Source organism: Ovis aries, chromosome 9 (assembly GCF_016772045.2).
Source record: "Ovis aries strain OAR_USU_Benz2616 breed Rambouillet chromosome 9, ARS-UI_Ramb_v3.0, whole genome shotgun sequence".
Classification (NCBI taxonomy): Eukaryota; Metazoa; Chordata; class Mammalia; order Artiodactyla; family Bovidae; genus Ovis; species Ovis aries.
The window spans coordinates 3,604,106-3,628,805 of NC_056062.1; the positions used below are offsets into that span (position 1 = coordinate 3,604,106).

At 36.6% G+C, this 24,700-nt stretch overlaps 1 protein-coding gene and 1 pseudogene across 10 annotated transcripts in view; one reads left to right on the plus strand and one right to left on the minus strand.

Annotated features, from left to right (window-relative positions):
- FAM135A (family with sequence similarity 135 member A) overlaps positions 1 to 24,700 on the minus strand; it is a 159,736-nt gene that overhangs the window by 94,267 nt on the left and 40,769 nt on the right. Inside the window, exon 1 of one of the 10 annotated variants that reach the window (XM_060419928.1) lies at positions 967 to 23,879. The exons of the other annotated variants lie outside the window; for them this stretch is intronic. The gene's annotated coding sequence lies outside the window, so the exon portion shown is untranslated. Of the gene's footprint in view, positions 1 to 966; positions 23,880 to 24,700 lie in introns of those variants that run through there. 10 annotated transcript variants of the gene reach the window in all.
- On the plus strand, positions 23,504 to 23,981 carry LOC105612566 (large ribosomal subunit protein eL21-like; annotated as a pseudogene).

A 24,700-nucleotide genomic window follows, 5' to 3' on the forward strand; every position in this document is an offset into this window, starting at 1 on the left:
CCCTTACACCAGGCTTGTGCTATTACTCAATTCTTCCAAACTCAACCAGACCTGTCCATGGCAGACACTTGTAGGCCATGAAAGCATAAACAAATAAAAAAGAATGATTAACACAAAAGTCAGGAGAGGTGTTCAGGATGCCTTTATGGTACTAGTAATATTCCATTTCTTAAATGAAGGGTTAGGTACCTGGGTGTTTATCACTTAATAAAATAACGTTTTATATTAGCTTCAAAAATGTCTGAACATTTCACAATAAAATTTTAAATGCTTATTGTAAAGGTACTCTATGTCATGCATTGTTCTAAGCTAAGTAGATTAAACCAAAAAACCACTCTCTCTGCTCTCACCTAATTCTGTAAATTGCATTTCCACTAAATTTTACAGAGGAGAGAGCCATGACATCTCATAAGATGAGGATGAACTTGGTCAGTGGAGTCAGGAAAGGCTTTAGTGGCAATATAGTATTTGAGTTAAAATATTTTTAAAAAGTTTGTCAAATCAAGATGGAAAAGAAGAAAATTTCAAGAGGAAGGAGCAGAAATTTCATGAAGGCAAGGTCCACAGTCAGCACTTGTGGAGAAATGGGAACTTGGGTGCATTGTTGGTGGGAATGTAAAATGATATAGCTATTGTGGAAGTAGTATAGAGGTTCCTCAAAAAATTAAAAATAGAACCACCATATGGTCTAGTAATCCTACTTCTGGGTATTTATACAGAAGATTTGAAGACATAAATATCTGCATTCTTATGTTCACTGAAGCATTGTTCACAGTACTCAAAAGGTGGAAACAACCAAAATGACCATCAACAGATGAATGGATAAAGAAAATAAGATATAAGACAATATTTTCAGCCTTAAAAAATAAAGGAAATCCTGTCATATGCTACCACACATATGAACGATGAGGACTTATGCTAAGTGCATGCAACAGGTCAGACAAATACTGCCACGATTGTACTTACACAAGGGCTCTCAAACAGTCACTCACGGAAGCAGAAAGCCGAGTGGATGAAAGGGCCTGGGAGTTGAGGGAGATGAGGAGTTTATGTTTCACCATGCTCAACTTACAGTTTCAGTCATGCAACAATGTATACAATTAGAAACACTTACTGAACACTGAAAAGATTGTTACTAGAGATTTCACGGTATGCACTTTAAAAAAAAAGCATGATTTACTCTGGAGTGTTAGTAACCTACATTGTTGTTCAGTCACTCAATCATGTCCCACTCTTTGCCACCCCATGGACTGCAGCACACCAGGCCTTCCTGTCCATCACCATCCCCCAGAGCCTGCTCAAACTCATGGCCATTGAGTTGGTGATGCCATCCAACCATCTCACCCTCTGTCGTCCCCTTCTCCTCCTGCCTTCAGTCTTTCCCAGCATCAGGGCATTTTCTAATGAGTAGGCTCTTCGCATCAGGTGGCTGAAGTATTGGAGTTTCAGCTTCAGCATCAGTCCTTCTAATGAATATTAAGGACTGATTTCCTTTAGGATGGACTGGTTTGATTTCCATGAAATCCAAGGGACTTTCAAGAGTCTTTTCAAACACCACACTTCAAAAGTATCAATTTTTCAGCACTCAACCTTCTTTATAGTCCAACTCTCACATTCATACATGACTACTGGAAAAACCATAGCTTTGACTAGATGGACATTTGCTGGCAAAGTAATGCCTCTGCTTTTAAATATGCTGTCTAGGTTTGTCATGGCTTTTCTTCCAAGGAGCAAGCATTTTTAATTTTATGGCTGTAGTCACCATCTGCAGTAATTTTGGAGCCCAAGAAAATAAAGTAATCTATGGCAATTTATTTAGACAAAAGCTTTGCGATTTCTGTCCTAATGTAAAGTGTTAGTCATTCAATCATGTCCAACTCTTTGTGACCCCATGGACTGTAGCCTGTCAGGCTCCCCAAGGTTAACATTAACATTTCCTGACATTGTGCTTTGGGCCTGGGGTGCCTGGCTGACTTGATTACAGACCTTTAATTTATCCCTGTTTTCAGGCCCCCATCTCACTTTCCTTTGTCTGCTATTCCTGTCTATACTCTTTGGGGGAAAAGTGTCCTGAAAAGGTCATTCCGCTCCCACTCTGCTTCCTGTCCTTCAAAACTCACTTTAATATTTTTGTTATTCCTTCTTATACTTCTCTATTGCTATTACCAAGAAGTCTCAGAAACAAGAAGACCCAGATATACACTGTACTCAAGTTCATTGTCTTGAATTAGAAACTTTCCCTACTTTTCAATACTTATTTGATAATAGCCTCTCTCCATGAGATTAGGAACCACATAAACATTTTTCATTGCTCTAATTTGTGAGTAAGAACCATGTCTTACACATAATAGATATTCAGCAAGTATTCATTGAATGAACTTTCATCAAACATCTTAATTTAGTGCCCTATTTCCTTGTTGAAATGATTCTATTTTCACTTTGCCTATCAGCCATCTAACCCCAAACATCAGTCCTACACTTTGAAAGACTTTATTTCCATTAAATCATGACAATTCAGATTTTATTCTTATCACCATCTTTGTGCATTTCCATTTCCTTTCATTAAATAGTGAGCATTTCTATCCCTTATTTATTCTATGAACAAGCGAACATTCATTCAACCATAATTTGCCTCTAAAATATCAGGAACTAAGAGATATGAACACAAATAAGAATACTGCTCTTGTTTTCAGAGTTCCCAATCTAATTTGGATAGAAACATTCAAGCAAATAATTGCAGTACAATGTGATAATCTCCTGACTCACTATTTCCGGAGACCAAAGCAAATGGTGTTGTAATTAGCACTCAACCAGGTAAAAAGACAGCAAATGGCAGTGACAGAGGAAGCTGCTGAACCCAAGGAAAGAATGTGGAGGCTTGTGCACCAAATGGATTCAAGTTTCACAATCTATGCAGAGTCTACTGCAAGATTTAACTTTATGCTGTTTTCCTTTCACAGTTGTTTCTTTTTTTTAATTTTTAAAATTTATTTATTTTATTTTTTCACTTTACAATATTGTATTGGTACAATTATTTGATTACTGGTAAGCTGGAATCAAGATTGCCAGGAGAAATATCAAGAACCTCAGATATATAGATGACACCACCCTTATGGCAGAAAGTGAAGAGGAACTCAAAAGCCTCTTGATGAAAGTGAAAGTGGAGAGTGAAAAAGTTGGCTTAATGCTCAACATTCAGAAAACGAAGATCATGGCATCTGGTCCCATCGCTTCACGGGAAATAGATGGGGAAACAGTGGAAACAGTGTCAGACTTTATTCTTTGGGGCTCCAAAATCACTGCAGATGGTGACTGCAGCCATGAAATTAAAAGACGCTTACTTCTTGGAAGAAAAGTTATGACCAACCTAGATAGTATATTCAAAAGCAGAGACATTACTTTGCCAACAAAGGTTCATCTAGTCAAGGCTATGGTTTTTCCAGTGGTCATGTATGGATGTGAGAGTTGGACTGTGAAGAAGGCTGAGCACTGAAGAATTGATGCTTTTAAACTGTGGTGTTGGAGAAAACTCTTGAGGGTCCCTTGGACTGCAAGGAGATCCAACCAGTCCATTCTGAAGGAGATCAGCCCTGGGATTTCTTTGGAAGGGATGATGCTAAAGCTGAAACTCCAGTACTTTGGCTACCTCATGTGAAGAGTTGACTCTTTGGAAAAGACTCTGATGCTGAGAGGGATTGGGTGTAGGAGGAGAAGGGGACGACAGAGGATGAGATGGCTGGATGGCATTACTGACTCAATGGACATGAGTCTGAGTGAACTCCAGGAGTTGGTGATGGACAGGGAGTCCTGGCGTGCTGCAATTCATGAGGCTGCAAAGAGTCGGACACGACTGAGTGACTAAACTGAACTGTACTGAACTGAACAGTATTGGAGAAGGCAATGGCAACCCACTCCAGTACTTCTGCCTGGAAAATCCCATGGACAGAGGAGCCTGGTAGGCTGTAGTCCATGGGATCACTAAGAGTCAGGCAGGACCAAGCGACTTCACTTTCACTTTTCACTTTCATGCACTGGAAAAGGAAATGGCAACCCACTCCAATATTCTTGCCTGGAGAATCCCAGGGACAGAGGAGCCTAGTGAGCTGCCGTCTATGGGGCTGCACAGAGTCGGAGACAACTAAAGCGACTTAGCAGCAACAACAGTAATGGATTAATGACATAGTATGAATTGCCTTCACCTATATATTTCTTTAAACTTCCTTCATTTTTAAAAGCATTTTTATTGAATGATTCTTACTGTTTGTTTGTATTAGAATTCCATTTATGAACTGGAAAAAATTTACAAGATGCTAAGCGCTGAAAGAGATCTATAGAAAGTGCTATGACAACAGGGCCTATCGTCACTGCTTATGGGAGTCATTTGCGGGTTAATAAAGGACACAATGAGGACGAAGGTGCACAGAATACAAGGGAGGTGAAAACCCAGCAAATTTGTTCCAGAGAATTCACAGGGACAATGGTAGGAAATAAAAGTCAGACATGTAGGATGGGGTCAAGTCATGAAAACCTTCACAATTTAGCAAAACTGTCACAACATTTCAGTTACTCTCAAAGGAAGGCCCTAAAAGGTTGGTGGGTAGGCAGAGCTTAAGGAGACAGCTAACAGGGGAGAGAGAGATGGTTCTTGTAGCAGCATTCCAAAATGCTGATGTTTTATTATAAGTGGTCAGTTAGCTGCTCCCAAGGCAAAGCACTGAGCCAACCCTTCCTTACTCTGATAACTAGCCCTCACTTCCAGACTTCCTTTGTTTCTTGACAATAATTTTTTTAACCACTATAAAAGCACTGGGTGGTAGTAGGTAGGAAGAAGAATGCAACATATATACACACAAAGAATCTTATCCAGAAGAGATGGCCTTAGAAAAACACCGGTCAAATATAAATAGCTGAAAATTTCCTTTTGTTAAACCAGGTTGGTTTCTCATTAGTACAAATGTTTATCTAGTTTTGAAGCTGCTATCAAATTGGAGAATATTCTTTTTTGGTAATAAGACTCCCTGCATATTACTGCTTGAATTTTGTACAATTTCCCTTTCTTCCTCCTCAAAAATGGCAGTCATACAGAAGAACTAAATTGATTTTTTTCCAAAAAGAATGCCAAAATGGCCAACAGTCACATAAAAAGATGCTCAACATGGTTAATGATCAGAGAAATGCAAATCAAACCCACAGTGAACCTCACACCTGTTAGAATGGTCATCATCAAAAAATCCACAAGCAGTAAATGCTAGAGAGGGTGTGGGGAAAAGGGAACCCTCACAAGATGTCAGTGGGAATGTACACTGGTCTGACCACGGTGGAAGACAATATGGAAGTTTCCCCAAAAATTAAAAATGAAAAAACAATCTGATTTAGAGAAATACAGGAAAAAAATTTAAAAAATAGATCTGCCATATGATTCAATTCTGGGCATATATCCAAAGGCAATGGTTGTGGGATTTTTAAAAATATAAATTTATTTATTTTAATTGGAGGCTAATTACAATATGCGGGATTTTGAAGAGATCTATGCACTCCTGTATTTACTGCAGCATCATTCACAATACTCAAGACATGGAAACAATCACAGTGCCCACTAACAGATGAAAGGATAAAGAAGGCGTGGTGGACATATACACAATGCAGTGTTATTAAGCCACAAGAAAGGAGGCTATCCTGTCACTTGCAACAACATGGATAGACCTTGAGCCCATTATGCTAAGTGAAATAAGTTGAGGGTAAAAATGAGTAGTAAATAAGTCATACAGATCTACTACACAATATAATGAATAAAGACAATATGCAAGACAGGAAAAAAGACACAGATGTGTATAACGGACTTTTGGACTCAGAGGGAGAGGGTGGGATGATTTGGGAGAATGGCATTCTAACATGTATACTATCATGTAAGAATTGAATCGCCAGTCTATGTCTGACGCAGGATACAGCATGCTTGCGGCTGGTGCATGGGGATGACCCACAGAGATGTTATGGGGAGGGAGGTGGGAGGGGGGTTCATGTTTGGGAACGCCTGTAAGAATTAAAGATTTTAAAATTAAAAAAAAATACTGTACTATAATTATGTAATGTGACAGATGTTATTACAATGGCAATCACAATATACAAATGTATCAAAGTAACTTGTACATAATGTTAAACTTGCATGTTACATTTATTCAATAAAAATGTTAAATTCATTCAATAAAAAGAAAAATAACTTACTTTTAATTACCTCTTATTTTTTATTCCTTCTCACTACAGCTACTAGCTATCACTGTTAGAGCACTTAGTATGTGTCAGGCACTGTGTTTTACATATACTGTTGTTAATCCTTCAGGCAATTTTACAGGGCAGGGATTAATTTCCATGTTATAGATACCAAGGCTCTGATAACATAAATAATTTGTTCAGGAAGTAAATGCCACTGCTGTTTGCTTCACAGGCTATGCCTGGCCTCTATGACGCACTGAAAAACTAGTTCAAACACGTATGTGCAGTTAACTCTTAATGCTTACCACAGAACACCCATGCTAGAAGGGAAAAGTAGTCTCACTGGGGAAGGAAAGACCCAAAGATGGTTCTAAAGAGGGCAAAACCATGTCAATCAGCTCCCCAGTGCACAAGCAAGACTGGCCCTTACACACGGCATAGGGAAAAGCAGGAAAATGGCCCCAGTCAGCTTCCTCTTCATTCAGGGACTGTCTCTCCCAACATCAACACGTGCTGAGATCCTAGAGTTTACCTCTTCCAGTTTTTTAACATCTAGGGCAATTAAAATAAAAAGAGAAGCAGGACAAAGGCATCCAATGTTCACAGAGCACCACACTGGGCCTCTCTACTGAATTTTCTCATTTAACTTTCAAAAGCAAACTATAAGACAGGGATTATTTCCATTTCACTAATTAGGAAAGGCTCAGAGAAACTGAGTAATTTGCTTAAAACTATACAGCTAGTAAATGGCAGAGTAAGACTTGAAACTAGTTATGTCTAAATTCAAATACTCTCTGCACATTAAGCTGGTTTTATATGAATAGAAATGGAAGCCCAAGGACCCAGATCTCCTTTGTAAGTCACAGAGTCTAAGGTCTTTCTGAGGTCTCTTCCTCCCTTGTGTTTTCCCTCCCTGACTTTGGTCATTCTGGTTCATACTTCTTATCTAAGAAATGGTTTATCAATTTTAAAAAATTAGATTTACTTATTAACATGAGATACGCTATACTGCATAATAGAAAATATAAAAATCATAGGAAAATATCAAATTAATTTTAATGTAAGTTTCAGCTCTTTGCAATATTATATACCTCACAAACAGCATTCTAGACAGCTTCTTACTTTCTTGTATTAATAGAAGTCCATTAATAATACCCGACATGTATATGGTCCTTCACAGTTTGCTATGAACTTTCACTTATTGTAAAGCAGGTTAACATTTTGCAGATGAGAAACGAAAACTCACAGAGGGTGAGTTTTCCAAGGTAACATAAAAGCAAGCTGGTATCCTGATTCCACATAACTACTTTCTTAACCACAACAAAGCTGCATCTCTGACTCCAAAACAGACCTATATAGCTATCTCGATGTCACAGGTGACCTGATCAATACCAAAACAGGAATTAGATTTGTCTTGTCTTGCCAGAAACTAAGACTCTTCTTATGTTGGAAACTCATTTCAATTTTTATAAACCCTTTCCCTCTTGTGTTACCATAAAAATGCAAATGTTGTTTACTTGTTTTTAAAATCTGGAAAAAACCCATAAACAAAATATATAAGATTTGACTACAGCTCCAAATCTGAATATGAATGTTAGCAATCTTGATAATGTAAAACAAAGGATATATCTAACAGGTTGAGAAATTGAGAGAAAAAGAAACTTTGAAAAAAGAGGTAAGATTATGTATATCTTTACTTTTCAAAATGAGGGGTCTGTCATATTTAGCTTTAAATGTATCATATGAAGTTCCAGTGATGATCAATGAGAGATGTGGGATAATGGCATCTCTTTTTAAAAAGCAGGAGGAGAGGAAGTTGTGAGTTAAATTGTCATTTATCATCACTGGATGTGGAATGTCCATAGAGAGGAAACCATCAGGACTAGAGAAACAGTTAAAAGTGGATGCATTTAGAGAAGCAGTTATGCTTTTCACTACTAATCTTTCTGGATTAACGGATCTTTAACTATTTGCATATATTATTTACAAAAAATTTTGTTTTTCAAAGAAAAGGGATGAATATCAAAAAGCAAATAAAACTATATATTTCTTTATAAAAAATACTATCACTATTAGAAATGGCTAGTTGTTACTCAACTTTTTATCAAAATTGCACACAGTCTTCTAACCTTTCAAGCTGGGGCCAGCTTCCATGAATCAGCAATGTCCTCTCTGTTGTAGAAATCTCTGAATGCACTGTTATTATTCCATTCCCAACAGCCCATAAATACGCATTGTCTTTCATGACTGATGTTACTACAGATGACAGCTATGTGCTGACCCAAACCTCTCCCTGTCAGCACAATCTCACGCTGGAAATAATTTAAATATGTTGCAATACAATTCCCAACCCGTCTAACCTGCCCTACTGCAACTCACAGACAAAATCATTTTTTCTCTTCTTTCCAAAAGTTTTCCAGAAATATACACAAGGTGTCAGATATGGTAAAATAAAAACCTGGAAAGAAACAGTCTTGAGATAAAACACAAATCTAAATTAGAAGAAAAATAGGACATGTTAATAAAAAGTACAGAGAAAATTCAAGCCCTTGGAAGAAAAAGTCAACTATTAAGGAACAGAAGTGAAAAGAGACTTAACATAAAGATATTTATGTTGTTTTCAAGGATGAGTCTAGAAGTGAGTGGTATATATTTATTAAAAGAAAGTCAAATACATAGGAGTAATCTCTGAAGGCAGAAAATTTTTGAAAGGATACATGTCCCTAATAAATTTACTAAAATTAAAAAGTTACAAAAATAAAAGGTACATACATTTCAAGGACTCTTAAAAATCATTTTAAAATAGAACAAATCTTGGAGGAAGAAGGATAGAAAGAAAGAAAAGAACCTCTTAGACTGGAATAAACTGGCAGGCTGCTATGCATTTTGCTTGTCAGATTGTTGGTGAGGAAACTCGCCTGAACATGAGAACACAATACTGCATCTACTATACCTGTAAGCCTCTAATAAGTCACCACACTGCATCAACCATCATTCTCTATAATTTTCATATTAACTTAAACATTCCACATAATAGGCTATTCTGAGGTAGCATGGCAGGAAATACAACTGGAATGACAGATTTATATCACCATGCAGGTTTCAGAGAATGGTTCAGGAGCTGTGGAACATGACATACACACGAAAGGTAACCATTTCCGGTACTAGGCAGGAAAAGCAGCATATCTCACAATGCATTCAGGGCTACTTTACTGGTAAATGTTGACATCTTTCTGTACCATAAAGAACAAAAATATGACATTCCAAACTAGAGTTAAAGAAAACACACTGATAAAACATTTGGAATAAAAAAGATCTTGTGTAATCATATTAGGTTCAACATTTCAGGAATGAGAGACAGAAGTTGGCTATTTTTTTAAAAAGTGACAAAAAAGTGTGAAAAAATGTTTACATATTTTTTTTTCTGCTGTCAAAAATCTAGTTCTTGTGTTTGCCATTTTGGCTGCTATAATTTAATTAAAAATATACAACAGAGGAGCCTGGAAGGCTACAGTCCATGGGGTTGCAAGAGTCAAACATGACTGAGTGACTAACATTTTCACTCTTTCATGCAACCTCTTAAAAATTTTCTGGTATAATGTTTTATTTATACATACATACATACATAATGTTTTCTCTATAGGTTAAAATTACATATCATGGATGTCTACTGTTTTCCAAATCCTGGTGTCTCTTTTAAAAACTGGTATTCTGCTATAAACAATTTATTTTTAAGATACTTTATTCTGAAAACTAGCAAGCTATCAGGCCATTGACATTTCACAGTCAATAATATACAGTTGACTGTATCAGAAACTTGAAACTGAATTGGTAACAATGACTAAATCTGGACTTATAACTAATAAAAATCAAAATAACAGTCCCTAGCAAAAGGCACTTAGAAAGAAGGCTCATCATTTAGGTATTTCTGAAACACAAATTTTCACAATGTCAGGATAACATTACTCTGCAAGAAATATTAATTACATGTAATATTTCTGTCATACCAATGATCTGGAAAGGTCTCAAACAACATAACCTCAAGAAACTAGGAAAAGAACAACGAAGCCCAAAGTTAGCAGAAGGAAGGGAATATCCAAGATCAGAGTAGAAGTAAATGAAATAGAGGTAAGAAAGATAACAGAAAAGATGAATGAAACTGGGTAGGTTTTTTGAAAAATAAACAAAATTGACAAATCTTTAAAAAGAGAGATGGCTCAAATAAAGTTATAAGTGAAACAGGAGATATTACAACAAATACCACAGAAATACAAGGAATAAAAGACTATGATGAACAATGACCCCAATCAGTTAGATAACTTAGAAGAAATAGATAAATTCCTAGAGATGTGCCTTACCAAGACTGAGTGATGAAATAACAGAAAATCTGCACAGACCAGTAATGAGTGAGGTATCTGAATCACCAATAAATGTCCCAACAAAATAACAGTCCAGGAACAGAAGGCTTCATAGGTGAAATCTACCAAACATATAAAGAATTAATACCAATCCTTCTCAAGCTCTTTCAAAAACTGACTAGCAAGAAACACTTCCAAACTAATTTACAAGGCTAGTACCACCCTGATACAGAAGCCAGACAAACACACTTTGGAAAAGAAAATTACAGGAAAAGAATCTGAAAAAGAATAGATATACACAGATGTTTTGGCAACCCATTCTAATATTCTTGCCTGGAGAATTCCCATGGACAGAGGAGCCTAGAGGGCTGTAGTCCATAGGATCGCAGAGTTAGACAGGACTGAGTGACTAAGTACAGCACATAAATATATGTTTAACTGAAAGGTAAGTCAGGTCCCTGTTACTTTATTTGGTCAGAAGTTCAAGTGGAAAAGAGTTATATTCTCTTGCGACCCATCATGAATTTCATAAAGACTGAAGAGAATACGTCATTCAGTGCTACAGGAAATGACCAGAGTACCACATCTGCAGCTTCAAAGATCAAGCCCTGAGCCTTTGGAGTGGAAACACTGACTCCAAGACCCTAGATCACCAGAGAACTAATCATAGGGAGTATCAAATAGTGAGAACTCATGCAAAGGAAACCACTAGAATACAAGACCTGGCATCACCCAACCACCAATAGCACCTCCTGCAGGATGTCTCATCTAAACAACAAACAAAACAAAAATACAATCCCAATCATCAGCAGACAGGATTACCAAATCACTCAGCCTTGCCCATCAGAGGAAAACAAACAAACAAACAGAAACTCAGCACAAATCTCACCCTATAAGAAGCTTACACAAACCACTGGACCAACCTTAGAGGGCAGAAACCAAAAGGAAGAAAGAATTCAACCTTGAAGCCTGGGAAAAGAAAACCTCAAACACAGTTAAGTTAAAAAAAAAAAAAAGAAAGAAAGGCAGAGAAATACTACACAAATGAAGGAACAAACTAGAAACACAGAAATCCAAATAAATGAAGAGGACTTAGGCAAACTACCTGAAAAAGAACTCAGAATAATGATAGTAAAAATAATCAAAAACCTTGTAGGCAAAATGGAGAAAATGCAAAAATCAATTAACAAAGACCTACAAGAATTAAAGAATAAACATGCAGGGACAAACAACACAAATACTGAAATTAAAAATACTCTAGAAGGAATCAGTATCAAAATATCTGAAGCAGAAGAACGAATCAGTGAGCTGGAAGATAAAATGGTGGAAATAACTTCTGAAGAGCAGAATAAAGTGAAAAGAATGACAAGAGCTGAGGATAGTCTCAGAGACCTCTGGGACCATATCAACCGCACCAACATTCAAATTATAGGGGTCCCAGAAGAAGAGAAAAAGAAAGGGTATGACAAAATTTTTGAAGAGATTATAGATGAAAATTTCCCCAACATGGAAAAGGTAATAGTCAGTCAAGCCCAAGAAGCACAAAGAGTCCCATACAGGATAAACCCAAAGAGAAACTTCCAAGACACATACTAATCAAATGAACAAAGACTAAACACAAAGAAAGAATATTAAAAGCAGCAAGGGAGAAGCAACAAATAACATACAAGGGAAACCCCACACGTTTAACAGCTGATCTTTCAGCAGAAACTCTGAAAGCCGGAAGGGAATGGCAGGATATATTTAAAGTACTGAAAGGGAAAAATCTACAACCAAGATGACTATACCTGGCAAGGATCTCGTTCAAAATTGATGGAGAAATCAAAGGCTTTTCAGACAAGCAAAAGTTAAGAGAATTCAATACCACAAAACCAGCTTTACAACAAATGTTAAATGGACTTACATAGTCAAGAAATATAAGAGAAGAAAAAAGATCTACAAAATCAATCCCAAACAATTAAGAAAATAGCAACAGGAACATAAATATCAATAATTACTTTAAATGTAAGTGAATTAAATGCTCCAACTAAAGACACAGACTGGCTGAAATTGAAAGTCTCTCAGTCATGTCCAGCTCTTTGCGACTCCATGGACTATACAGTCCATGGAATTATCCAGGCCAGAATACTTGAGTGGGTAGCCTTTCCTTTCTCCAGGGGATCTTCCCAACCCAGGGATCGAACCCAGGTCTCCTGCATTGCAGGCAGAATCTTTACCACCTGAGCCACAAGGGAAGCCACAAGCTGGCTGAATGGATACAAAAACAAGAGCCACACATATGCTGTCTACAAGAAATCCACTTTAGACCTCAAGACACATATAGACTGAAAGTGAGAGGATAGAAAAATATATTCCATGCAAATGGGAAGCAAAAGAAAGCTGGAGTACCAATCCTCATATCAGACAAAACAGACCTTAAAATAAAGAAGATTACCAGAGATAAGGAAGGATACTACATAATGATCAAGGGATCAATCCAAGAGGAAGACATAAAAATTGTAAATATCTATGCACCCAACACAGAAGCACCTCAATACATAAGACAAACACTAACAGACATAAAAGGAGAAAATGACAGTAACAGAATAATAGAAGAAGACTTTAACAGCCCACTCACACCAATGGACAGATCATCAAAACAGAAAATTAAACACAAGTCTTAAATGATATATTAGATGAGATGGATCTCATTGACAGTTTCAGGACATTCTACCCAAATGCAGAAGAACACACCTTTTCAAATGCACATGGAACATTCTCCAGGAGAGACCACATCTTGGGTCACAAATCAAACCTCAGTAAATTTAACAAAATTGAATTTGTATCACGCATCTTTTCTGACCACAATACTGAGACTAGATATCAATCACATGAAAAAAACTGTAAGAAACACAAATGCATGGAGATTATACAACACATTTCTAAATAACCAAAAGGTTACTGAAGAAATTGAAAGGGAAATAAATAAATTTCTAGAAACAAATGACAATGGAAACACGACAACTCAAAACCTACGGGATGTAGCAAAAGCAGTCCTAAGAGAGAAATTTATAGCAATAAAATCTTACCTCAAGAAACAAGAAAAACATTAAAATAGCCTAACTTTACACCTAAAACAACTGGAAAAATAACAAAAAAAATCCAAAATTAGTAGAAGGAAAGAAATCATAAAGATGTGAACAGAAATAAATGAAAGAAACAATAGTAAAGATTAATAAAACTAAAATCTGGTTCTTTGAGAGGATGAACAAAATTGACAAACCTTTAGTCACACTCATTAGGAAAAAATGAGAGAAGAATCAAATTGACAAAATTAGAAATGAAAAAGGAGAGGTTACAACAGACAATGCAGAAATACAAAGGATTATAAGAGACTATAATGAACTCTATGGTAATAAAATGGATAACCTGGAAGAAATGGACAGATTCTTAGAAAAGTTCAATCTTCCAAGACTAAACCAGGAAGTATGAACAACCCAAATACAAGCACTGAAATTGAAGCTGTGATCAAAAATCTCCCAAAAAGTAAAAGCCCAGGACCAGATGGCTTTACAGGAGAATTCTATCAAACATTTAGAGAAGAGCTAATGCCTATCTTTCTAAAACTCTTTCAAAAAAAATCACAGAGGAAGGAACACTTTCAAACTCATTCTACAAGGCCACCATCACCCTGATACCAAAACCAAACAAAGACAACACATAGAAAGAAAACTACAGGTCAATATCACTGATGAACTTACATGCAAAAATCCTCAACAAAGTTTTAGCAAACGAAAGTCAGCAAAACATCAAAAAGCTCATACACCATGATCAAGTTAGCAAGCATTCTTCAATGTACACGAATCAATGTGATACACCATATTAACAAATTGAAAGATAAAAACCATATGATAATCTCAATAGATGCAGAAAAAGCCTTTGACAAAATTCAGCACCCATTTATGATTAAAACTCTTCACAAAATGGGCACAGAAGGAACCTACCTCAACATAGTAAAGGCCATATGTGATAAGCCCACAGCAAACATTATTCTCAATGGTGAAAAACTGAAAGAATTCCCCCTAAGATCAGGAATAAGATAAGGGTGTCCTCTTTCATCACCATTATTCAACATAGTTCTGGAATTCCTAGCTACAGCAATCAGAGATGAAAAGAAAATAAAATCAATTCAAATCGGAAAAGAAGTAAAGCTCTCACTGTTTGCAGATGACATGATACTGTACGTAGAAAACCCTAAAGACAGTATCAGAAAATTACCAGAGCTAACCAGCGAATTTAGCAAAGTCACAGGATACAAAATCAATACAAAGAAATCATTTGCATTACTATATGCTAACAATGAAAAATCAGAAAGAGAAATTAAGGAATCAATCCCATTCACCATTGCAACAAACAGAATTAAATATCTAGGAATAAGTTTACCTAAGGAGACAAAAGAACTGTACACAGAAAATTATAAGACACTGATGAAAGAAATCCAGGTGACATAAACAGATGGAGAGATATTCTATGTTCCTGGGTAGGAAGAATCAATATTGTGAAAATGACTATACTACCAAATGCAATCTACAGATTCAATGTGATCCCTATCAAATTACCAATGGCATTTCTCACAGAACTAGAACAAAAATTTCACAATTCATATGGAAACATAAAAGATCCCTAATAACCAAAGCAGTCTTGAGAAAGAAGAATGGAGTTGGAGGAATCAACCTCCCCGATTTCAGATTATACTAGAAAGCTACAGTCATCAAGACAGTATGGTACTGGCACAAAAACAGTAATACAGACCAATGGAACAAGATAGGAAGTCCAGAAATAAGCCTATGCACCTATGGGTACCTTATTTTTGACAAAGGAGGCAAGAATATACAAAGGGGCAAAGACAGCCTCTTCAATAAGTGGTGCTTGGAAAACTGCACAGCTACATGTAAAAAGACTGAAATCAGAACACTTCCTAACACCATACACAATGATGACCTCAAAATGGATTAAAAAACTAAATTTAAGACTAGAAACTATAAAACTCTTAGAGGAAAACATAGGCGGAACACTCGATGACATAAATCAAAGCAGATCCTCTATGACCCACCTCCTAGAGTAATGAAAATAAAAACAAAAGTAAACAAGTGGGACCTGATTAAACTTAAAAGCTTTTGCACAGCAAAGGAAACTATAAGCAAGGTGAAAAGACAACCCTCAGAATGGGAGAAAATAATAGCAAATGAAATAACTGACAAAGGATTCGTTTCCAAAATATACAAGCAGCTCATACAACTCAATACCAGAAAAACAAACAACCCAATCAAAAAGTGGGAAAAAGACCTAAACAGACATTTCTCCAAAGAAGACATACAAATGGCTAACAAGAACATGAAAAGATGCTCAACATCCCTCATTATTAGAGAAATGCAAATCAAAACTATAATGAGATATCACCTCACACCAGTCAGAATAGCCATCGTCGAAAAGTTTACAAATAATAAATGCTGGAGAGGGTGTGGACAGAAGGGAACCCTCTTACACTGTTGGTGGAAGTATAAATTGATACAGCCACTATGGAAGACAGTATGTAGAATCCTTTAAAAACTAGGAATAAAACCACCATATGACCCAGCAATCCCACTCCTAGGCATATATTCTGAGGAAACCAGGGTTGAAGAAGACACATGTATCCCATTGTTCATTGCAGCACTATTTACAATAGCTAGAACGTAGAAGCAATCTAGATGCCTATCAACAGATGAATGGATAAAGAAGTTGTGGTATATATACACAATGGAATATTACTCAGCCATGAAAAGGAATGCATTTGAGTCACTTCTGATCTAGTGAAGTGAGTCAGAAAAAGAAAGATAAATATTGTATTCTAACACACATACAGAATCTAGAAATACAGTTCGGAAGAATTTGCTTACAGGACAGCAATGGAGAAACAGACATAGAGAATAGACTTATGGACATGGGGAGAGGGGAGGAGAGGGTGAGATGTATGGAGAGAGTAACACAGAAACTTAAACATTAACATATGTAAAATAGATAGCCAATGGGAATTTGCTGTGTGGCTCAGGAAACTCAAACAGGGGCTCTGTATCAACCTAGAGGGGTGGGATGGGGAGGGAGATGGGAGGGAGGTTCAAAAGGGTTGGGCTATATGTATACCTACGGCTGATTCATGTTGAGGTTTCGTAGAAAACAGCAAATTCTGTAAAACAATCATCCTTCAATAAAAAATAAATAAAAAAGAATGTGGGAAAAAAACACAAAATTGGTGAATTTTTATATAGTCATTTTAATACTGAAGATAAGAAAAAAGCAATATGTTTGCCATATTATGTTTATTTCAAGAAAGGTATAAATATAACTGAAATGCAAAGATTTGTGCAGTTTATGGAAAAGGTGCTGTGACTAATCAAATGTGTCAAAAATAGTTTGCAAAGCTCGTGCTGGAGATTTCTTGCTGGACAATGCCCCACCATAGGTTAGAGCAGTTGAAATTGATAGTGATCAAATCGAGACACTAATTGAGAACAAATTAATGTTATACCACAGCCAACATACTCAAAATATCCAAATCAAGCAGTGAAAACCATTTGCACCAGCTTAGTTAATCACTTTGATTTGGGGGTTCTACATAAGTTAAACAGAAAAAACCTTCTTGATGGTATTTCTGCATGACATTCTCTACTTAAATGTAATGAAAATGGTCCATTTTTAAAACAAATTATGATGGTGATGAAAAGTGGATGCTGTACAATAATCTGGGACGAAGAGATTATGGGGCAAGCAAAATGAACCATCACCAATCATACCAAAGGCTGGTCTTCATCCAAATGATCGATTCCAACAAATACTGCTAATTAGACAAACTTGATGAAAAGCATCCAGAATCAGTTAAGAGAAAACACATAATCTTCCATCAAGATAATGCAAGGCTGCATATTTCTTTAATAACCAAATACTGTTACAGCTTGGCTGGGAAGTTCTGATTCATCTGCCATAATCATCAGACCTTGTACTTTAATGTTCATTAATTGTGGTTTTTACGATATTCTCTTAACGGAAAAAAATTTCAATTCCCTGAAGACTGTAAAAGGCACTTGGAACAGTTCTTTGCTCAAAGAGATAAAAAGTTTTGTGAAGATGGATTATGAAGTTGCCTGAAAATTGGCAGAAGGTAGTAGAACAAAGTGGTGAATACATTGTTCAATAAACAAAAAATTTTCTCAGTGAAAATGAAAAATATGCCTTTTATTTTTACTTTAAAAATGAAAGGAAATTTTGACCAACCAATATCTAACAAACCAAATTCAAGAGCATATTAAAAGGATCATACACTATAATCAGTGAGATTTGTCCCTGGGAAGCATGGGTGGTTTGACATATGCAAATCAATAAACATATACCACATTAAGAAAATGATGATAAATGAAGGATAACAATCATATAATAATCTCAAAAGATGTGGAAAAATAATTTGACAACATTCAACATACTTTCATGACAAAAACTCTCAATAAATTAGGTACAGAAGGAATGTATCTCAATATAATAAAGGCCATTTATGACAAGCCCACAGCTATCATCCTCAATGGTAAAAAGTTGGAAGTGTTCCTTTCAACTCAGGAACAAGACAAGGATGCCCACTTTCATCACTCCTTTCTGACACAGTACTGGAAGTCCTAGCCACACACACACACACACACACACACACAGGAAATTAAATGTATCCAAATAGGAAAGGAAGAAATAAAAGTGTCTCTCTGTGCAGAAGACATGATCTTACACACAGAAAACCCTAAAGATTCCACCAAAAAGCTGTTAGAACTAATCCATGAATTTAATAAAGTTGCAGGACACAAAATCAACATACAAAAATCAATTGCATTTCTATACATTAACAATGAACTACTTGAAAACTCTCACACTAGCATCAAAAGCAATAAAATACTTAGGTATAAATTTAACCAAAGGAGATGAAACACCTGTACATTAAAAACTGTAAGATATTGAAGGAAGAAACTGAAGAAAACACAAAATAAATGGAAATTTAACCTATGTTCTTCGATTGGAAGAATTAATATTGCTAAAATATCCATACTACCTGAAGTGATCTACAAATTCAATATAATCTATCAAAATTCCAATGGCATTTTTCATAGAAATAGAAAAAATTATCCTAAAATTTGTATTAGACCACAAAAGTCCCTGAATAGCCAGAGCAATCTTAAGAGCAAAAGAACAAAGCTGGAGGCATCACATTTCTTAATTTCAAACTACACTGCATGGCTATAGTAACCAAAATAGTATGGTAGTAGTATAAAAATAGGCACATAGATCAATGGAAGGAAAAAAGAGAGCCAGAAATCAATCCACACACATATAATCAACTAATAACTGACAGGGTGCCAAGAACACATAATAAGAAAGTCTCTTTAATAAATCACACTGGGAAAACTGGATATACACATGCAAAAGAATAAAACTGGACTCCTATTATATATTACTCAGAAAAATTAACTCAAAATGGGTTAGACTTAAATTTTAAGACCTGAAACCACTAACTTCTAGAAGAAAACATAGGGAGAAAGCTCCTTGACCTTGGTCTTTGGTGATATTTATGTTTGACACCAAAGCAAAGGCAATAATAGACAGGTGGGATTACATAAAACTATAAGGCTTCTGCACAGTGGAAGACAGCACCAACAGAAGAAAAAGCAATCTACTGAATGGAATAAAATATCTGCCAATCATACATCTGATAGGGGATAACATCCAAAATCTATAAAGAACCAAGCAACTAACTAGCAAAAACAAGCAAGCAAACAATCTGATTTTAAAATGAGAAGAAGAAATGAACAGACTTTTTTTCCCAAAGAAACCATAAAGCCCTGGTGGTCCAGTGGCTAAGACTCCATGCTCCTAATGGAGGGGGGCCAAGTTTGATCCCCGGTCAGGGAACTACATCCTACATTCCACAACTAAGAGTTCACACAGTGCAACTAAAAGATCCCACATGCCACAAGGAAGATTGAAGATCCTGCACGCCGCTAACCAAATAAATGAATAAGTAAAAACACTAAAAAGGAAGACATACAAATAGCCAGCGGGTACATAAAATGGTGCTCAACGTCACTAATCATCACAAATTATTGATTTGTAGGGAAATATAAACCAAAAGCATAAGAGCTATCTCTTCATCCTTGTTAGATTATTAAAAAAAAAAATCCAGAGATAACATTTGTGAAAAGAGATGTTAGGATGTGAAAAGAGAACACTTGTGTGCACTGTTGGTGGGAAATGTGAATTGGTGCAGTTACTATAAAAAACGGTATGGAGGATCCGCAAAAAATTTAAAACAGAATTTCTGCATGATCCAGCAATCCCACTCCCAGATATATATTTGAAAGAAATGAAATCAGTATCTCAAAGAAAGTTTTGCATGCGCATTTTCATTGCAGCATTATTCACAATTGCCAAGATGTGGAAATGACCCAAGTGTCTGTCAGTGGATGAACAGATAAAGAAAATGCAGTGTATATATTCACAATGGAGTATTATTCAGCCATAAAAAGATGGAAATTCTGTCATCTGCAGCAATATGGATGAACATGGAGGGCATTATGCTATACGAAATAAGTCAGAGAAAAGACAAATACTGGCTGTTATCAGTTACATGTAGAAACAAAATAAAATCAATTTTGGGGACTTTTCCTGATGATCCAGTGGTTTAGACTCCTCACTCCCAATGCAGAGAGCTTGAGTTCAATCCCTGCTAAGAGAACTAGACCCTGCACATGACAACTAAGATCCAGCACAGCTAACTTTTAAAAAAAAAAAAGTGAATTTCAGAGACAGACAACCAAATGGTGGTTGCCAGGGGCTGGGGTGTGAGAGAAATTGTAAGATGTAGTTCAAAGGGTACAAACTTTTAGTTATAAGAAAAGTAAGTTCTGAGGATCTCATGCATAGCATTATAACTATAGCTAGTAATAAAGTACTGTATACTTAAAATTTGTTAAGAATAAATCTTAAGCCTTCTTTACCACAAACACACACACACAAAAAACAATGTGAGGTGATAGATGTGCTAATTATCTTGATTATGGCAATTTTTTCACATTGAATCTGTATAACAAATCACATATTTATATGTATTATATAGTATATATATGTAGATATATAAAACAAATCATGTTGTAAACTTTTAATATGCAAAACTGTTTAATTATTCCTTGATAAAGCTGAAAAAATAAGCAAAGAAAAAGTCCAGAAAAAAGAAGTCTTTCTAGCTTTTTTTCCAACAGACAACTTTAAGAAATACAATAGAGCAAGACATTTAGTTTACTAGATGAAGGAAGTTCAAAAAGGGAGGATCAATCCATCTTATAACACTAGTTGTTTTAAACTCTGTTTCCTAGAAAGTAGACTTACAAAACACCTATTGACAATAAATATATACATTAACATGTACAAAAGGCCAAGAAGAAAATTTATTTTTTCTTTTTAAAAGAAACATACATCTTTTTGGTCATAAGCAATATAAGCATTTTGACAGTCTTCAAAAACATAAACTTTTCATCACATGAAATTCATTAAATTTTTAACATTAACCAGCATTTTAGTATCCACAGTATGCTAAGATGGATAATCTTCAGCACATCAGGTTGCCAGAATATACTTTTAAATTTCAAAAATGAACTAAATTGTGCTCAACATAGCTTTATGCTGTTGTTGTTCAGTCAGTAATTGTGTCTGACTCTTTGCAACCCACATACTGCAGCACACCAGACTTCCCTATCTTCATTATCTCCTGGAGTTTGCCCAAGTCATGTCCATTGAGTTAGTGAAGCCATCCAATCATCTTATCCTCTGTTACCCCCTTCACCTCCTGCCCACAATCTTCCCCAGCATCAGGGTCTTTTCAAATGAGTCGGCTCTTCACATCAGGTGGCCAAAGTATTGGAGCTTCAGCATCAATCCTTCCAATGAATATTCAGGGTTGATTTCCTTTACGATTGACTGGTTTGATTTCTTTGCTTTCCAAGGGACTCTCAAGTCTTCTCCAACACCACAATTGGAAAGTATCAATTCTTCAGCCCTCAGCCATCTTTATTGCCCAGCTCTCACATCCCTGCACAACTACTGGAAAAATCATAGCTTTAACTAGACGGACCTTTGTTGGCAAAGTAATGTCTCTGGTTTTTAATAAGCTATCTAGATTTGTCATAGCTTTTCTTCCAGGAGCAATTATCTTTTAATTTCACGGCTACAGTCACCATTTGCAGTGATTTGGGAGCCCAAGAAAATAAAATCTGCCATTGTTTATACTTTTCCCCAGTTTATTTGCCATGAGGTGATGGGACTGGATGCCATGATCTTAGTTTTTTGAATGCTGAGTTTTAAGCCAGCTTTTTCACTCTCTTTCACCCTCATCAAGAGGCTGTTTTGTTCCTCTTCACTTTCTGCCATTAGAGTGGCATCATCTGTACATCTGAAGTTGCTGATATTTCTCCCGGCAATCTTGATTCAGCTTGTGATTCATCCAGCCCAGCATTCCACAGGATGTATTTTGCATAGAAGTTAAATAAGCAGGGTGACAATATACAGGCTTGACATACTCCTTTCCCAATTCTGAACCAGTCCATTGTTCCATGTCCAGTTTTAACTGTTCCTTCTTGACCTTCATACAGGTTTCTCAGGAGACAGGTAAGGTAGTCTGGTGTTCCTATCTCTTTAAGAATATTCCACAGTTTGTTGTAATCTACACAAAGACTTTAGTATAGTCAACGAAGCAGAAGTAGATGTTTCTCTGTAATTTTTTTTTTTTTTTTTTGTGAGCCAAGAGATGCTGGTAATTTGATCTCAGGTTCCTTTACCTTTTTAAAATTCAGCTTGTACATCTGAAAGTTCTTGGTTCACTAACTGCTGAAGCCTACCTTGAAGGATTCTGAGCATTACCTTGCTAGCATGTGAAATTAGCACAACTGTACAGTAGTTTGAACATTCTTTGGCATTGCCTTTCTTTGAGATTGGAATGAAAACTGACTTTTCCCAGTGCTGTGGCTACTGCTGAGTTTTCCAAATTTGCTGGCATATTAACTGCGGCACTTTAACAGCATCATCTTTTAGGGTTTGAAAGAGCTCAGCTGGAATTCCATCACCTTCACTAGCTTTGTTCATAGTCATGCTTCCTAAGGCCCCCTTGACTTCACATTCCAGGATGTCTGGTTCTAGGTGACTGACTGCACCATCGTGGTTATTCCTGTATAGCTCTTCTGTGTATTCTTGTCACCTCTTTTCAATCTTTTCTATTCTGTTAGGTGCCTGTAGTTTCTGACCTTTATTGTGCCCATCTTTGCATGAAATGTTCCCTTGGTATCTCTGATCTTCTTCAAGAGATCTCTAGTCTTTCCCATTCTACTGTTTTCCTCTATTTCATCACGTTGTTCACCTAAGAAGGCTTTCTCATCTCCACTTGTTATTCTCTGGAAGCTTGCACTCAGTTGGATATATCTTTCCCTTTCACTTCTCTTCTTTTCTCAGCTATTTGTAAGGCCTCTTCAGACAATCATTTGCCTTCTTGCTTTTCTTTTTCTTGGGGATGGTTTTGGTGACTGCTTCTGGTACAATGTTAAGAACCTCTGTCCATAGTTCTTCAAGCACTCTACCAGATTTAACCCCCTGAATCTATTCATCACTTTCACTGTATACTCATAAGGAATTTGATTTAGGTCATACTTGAATGGGCAAGTAGTTTTCTCTACTTTCTTCAGTTTAGGCCTGAATTTGGCAATCCAAGTTCATGATCTGAGCCACAGTCAGCTCCAGGTCTTGTTTTTTCTGACTGTATAAAGCTTGTCCATCTCTGACTGCAAAGAATTAATCAATCTGGCTTTTTGGCCAGAACTGCCATCTTCCAGTAATTCGCCAAAATGAGCAACACAAAGGGAAAGAGGAGGGGCACACGCTACATGATCTCTAGGCCTTTCAGAAAACATGGAGTTGTCCCTTTGGCCACATACATGCGACAAGAAGGGTGATACTGTAGATATCAAGGGAATGGGTACTGTTCAAAAAGGAATGCCCCACAAATGTTACCATGGCAAAACTGGGAGAGTCTACAATGTTACCCAGCATGCTGTTGGCATCATCGTAAACAAACAAGTTAAGGGCAAGATTCTTGCCAAGAGAATTAATGTGCGTATCGAGCATATTAAGCACTCTAAGAGCCGAGATAGCTTCCTGAAACGTGTGAAGGAAAATGATCAGAAAAAGAAGGAAGCCAAAGAGAAAGGGACTTGGGTTCAGCTGAGGCACCAGCCTGCTCCACCCAGAGAAGCATACTTTGTGAGGACCAATGGAAAGGAACCCGAACTGTTGGAGCCCCTTCCCTATGAGTTCATGGCCTGAGGGGTATAAAAATAAAGACCTGGGCTATACAAATGTTTCCCTTGAGTAGAGGTGGTGTGTCCAAATTCAGTGGGTGATGTCTTTCCAAACTTAGTGTTTTTTCTTCCTGAAAGATGTGAGATAATTTGTTGTTCAGTATGCTCCATTTTTTAATAAACTGCCAAATATTATTTTAAAAAAAGAATTAATCAATCCGATTTTGCTATTGACCATCTGATGATGTCCATGTATAGAGTAGTCTCTTAAGTTGCTGGAAGAGGGTGTCTGCTATGACCAGTATGTTCTCTTGGCAAAATTCTGTTAGCCTTTGTCCTGCTTCATTTTGTACTCCAAGGCCATACTTGCCTATTACTCTAGGTAACTTGAAAGTGGAAAGTTTCATTTCCGCTTTGGCCTAGCCTCTTCATTCTTTCTGGAGCTCTTCTTCTGTTCTTCTCCAGTAGCATACTGGATACCTACCATTCTGGGGGGCTCATCTTTCAGTGTTATGTCTTCTTTCTTTTCATACTGTTCATGGTGTTCTTGAGGCAAGAATACTAAAGTAGTGTGCCATTCTCTCCTCCAGTGGACCATGTTTTGTTCAAACTCTCCACCATGACCCATCTGTCTTGGGTGGCCCTGCACAGAATGGCTCATAGCTTCATTGAGCTAGCTTTATATTAGGTATTATTTAATGTTTTGTGATGCACTGAAAACTATTAATTCATATTAGAAAGGAA